This window comes from Diplotaxodon limnothrissa, linkage group LG17 (genome assembly GCF_057381915.1).
Source record: "Diplotaxodon limnothrissa isolate DT_005_m linkage group LG17, D_limnothrissa_male_GT1.1, whole genome shotgun sequence".
Taxonomy (NCBI): Eukaryota; Metazoa; Chordata; class Actinopteri; order Cichliformes; family Cichlidae; genus Diplotaxodon; species Diplotaxodon limnothrissa.
The window spans coordinates 17,313,537-17,316,596 of NC_140612.1; positions in this window are offsets into that span (position 1 = coordinate 17,313,537).

Genomic DNA, 3,060 nt, shown 5'->3' on the forward strand with positions numbered 1-3,060 from the left:
CAGCAGAAAAACAAGACGATTTTATAAAGAAATAAACTGAGTAAACTTTGGATTCTTGTTGTTCATTCAGATCTCAGCTGGGGTCACACAGGTCATGTGTGATCGTATGCTGTTTGTAGTTTCAGTGTTTACATTTTCACTTTATTCTAATTGCACAAGTAGAAAATCGCTGGGGTTTTTATTATTTTAGGCATAAAAGGTACAGAAATGTCTGAAATACTTAAAAGCAGGTCTTAAGTGTTGCTTTAAGCATTCATGGAGGATGATTTGTGTTTCACACTGAGCTTAGCATCCCTCACACTGATATGTGTCAGGAAGTATTCACACTGATGCAAAAAGAAGACCTGCAGTAACTGGCCAGAGAACATACAGGAACAAAGAGCTAACAAATCAGTCATCTGGAATTATACTTTTAAGGTCACCTAATCTGGTGATCAGTGTATCTCAATATCATGAAAAATTACCTCAAATATTTGAATTAAATCTCTAAAAGGAAGTGTGCTGTTTCTGACCACTCCAAGCGTCAGGACATAGCTTGTTAACTTATTTAAATGTTCATTCAGATCCAAAAAGTCTCTGTTTACTCTCCTCTACCTGACATCCAGACTCACTTTGAGTATAAAAGCCACCTGTTCTGAACTCACAGTGATGGAAACCTTAAGATAAAGGAAACATAACCATAACAGTGCTGTGCTGTCTTCACTGCTTTTAATTCTTTTGGCACTGAAAAGTAATTACCTTCAGATGACGACTTTGATGTTTGTAAAGCTGCAGTGTCAGACCCGAACATGAAGAAGGTTCACGTGTTGCGATAGAAATCTCAGAGCTTACCTAACACCACTGAACAGACAGTTTGAGGAAGAAAACAAAAGAATGACAACATTCAGAGGTCAGAGCCTGTAATTCACTTCCTCTTTCAGTTGGAGCATTAACAGGACAAACGTTTCACCATCATGTGTTGGGAAATGTGAAGCCACAGAAATAGTTACACAAGCATGCTCGAGAGGAGGAAGGAGAGCCGGGGCACCGCTGAGAGACAAAATATTTTAAATCTTCTAAACTGAAACCTCTGACATCAGACTGACATCTGCAGAAACAGGATGCTGTCAGAGGGTTTTCAGGCTGTTCAGAAGAATTAAACATCTGGTCTTCAGTTTCTGTTGGAAACACAGAAACTGCCAGACTGGAAGTTCAAACTACTGGAACATCTGGTGATCCAAACAGCTGTTTGTTACTAGAGTACAGGCTCAGATGCTCTACATGTACAGCTTTGAGCTTGAGATCTGTGGACTCATTTGTCGCTTTTAAAAAACAGCTAAAAACTCATCTTTTTAAACTTTCTTTTGGTAAATTTTTTGTTTTTATGTTTAAGCTTCTGTGAAGCACTTTGTGATTTTTATCTTGAAAGGTGCTATACAAATAAAATTTTACTTACTTACAAACTGAGGCCTGCTGGAGGACAACCAGCATCACCTGCAGGCCAGGTGATTTATTTTTTACTCTTCTGTGACTGAAGCTTCCAGATCTTTCTCTCACTGTGCATTGAATACAAAGCTGTAGAGGAGTCACAACTTATGTTCAACAATCAAATGTTATAAGGGAGGAATGGTTCATCGATCTTCTCAAAAAAGCTTAATGTGTTTGTATTTAATCATAATAATAAAATGTAATTTCTGAGCAGAAATGAGCAGAAAATGAGCCAGAATGTCAGAAATGAGAGGTTTATTTCACAGCACAGAGTTACAGTAATAACCATCATCGCCGCATGAACACATGTTATTGATCAGGTGGCAGGTAAGGCACACAGGTGATCTGATGGCACAATCAATAATCAATTAGATAAAAATGTCATTGAGGCTGGGTCACATGGTTCATCGGATGTTTTAAAACATTTTTTTTATTAAATATTAAAGTTTGTGAAATGCTCAAACATCTTTAGTGAGTCTTAGCTTATTTTAAGAGTTCCTAAACTTTATAAAAGAGTTTTAAAAACAGTGATATGAGACCAGAGGGTTCGGCCTCAAAGGATTTAAATACACTGTTTTAAATGTTTTAATATCAGGTTTAATATCTAAAATATTAGGAATGGGTCCAGTTCCTGTAGACAACCAGTTTCTAGTAGAATTAATTTGATTTATTAGTCTGCCTGCCTATTGAGCCCACTTTTGAGTTCTTGAACTCTTGCTGTCTAGTTTTTATATTTTACTCCTGACTGCTGGGGTGGAGCCTCCACAATTTTGTTGTGCATGTACAATGACAGTAAAGGGCTATTCTATTCTACTGTATTCAAACATTTGACACACAGCATGTAATTAATTAACTAGCATCTGAGACTGTAAACTCCTCAGGAAAGAGTTTACTGAGCTCAGATCAGAGGAGTTTACCCCTGTTGTCAGTAGAAAGAATGGAGTTTTAAGATAGCTCAGCACTGAGAGCTGAAGTCCACCTTTGTGTTCTCTCTCGAGGAGTTAGAGATATTTAAACTCTGCACCAGGACAAGCTGCACAAACACATCTTCATTTAGATTAGCTTACTTTTACTCCAGGTAGCAACAGTGGGTTATGGTAGCTGGTTAGCAGTAGCAGTAGCATGGTATTGGCTAGCAGCCATGTCAGTGTTCCATCACTATAGCTAATACAGGCTGTTAGCATTAGTACTAACTCCTGCAGTCAGAAAAGTGGAGGTTTTTTCCCCATCTTCTCTGGCGTGAATGACATCATCACACCTGATTGGATGGTTCAGTTCAGACCATCCTGTATCTGTTTGGGTTCTGCTGGATTTAATCCATCAAGCTGCTCTGATGACTAACTTCTAAGGAAACATTAGAGGTCAGCTGATTTCAGACTAAGACATCCTGTTTCTGCTCATGGGTAGTTTTTATGAATCAGTTTTAAAAAGTTAATAAATGTAATTGTTTCTCTCCACCTGGACTGTTTACCTGCACTAAACCAGACTCTCCTCAGGTCAACTCGACAGTTTGCAGTTTTAAACATATCATCCCTGCCTGCGTCCAGGTGGGTTTAAAGACCTCTGACAGGTGAGACAGAAAGTCTGACCGCC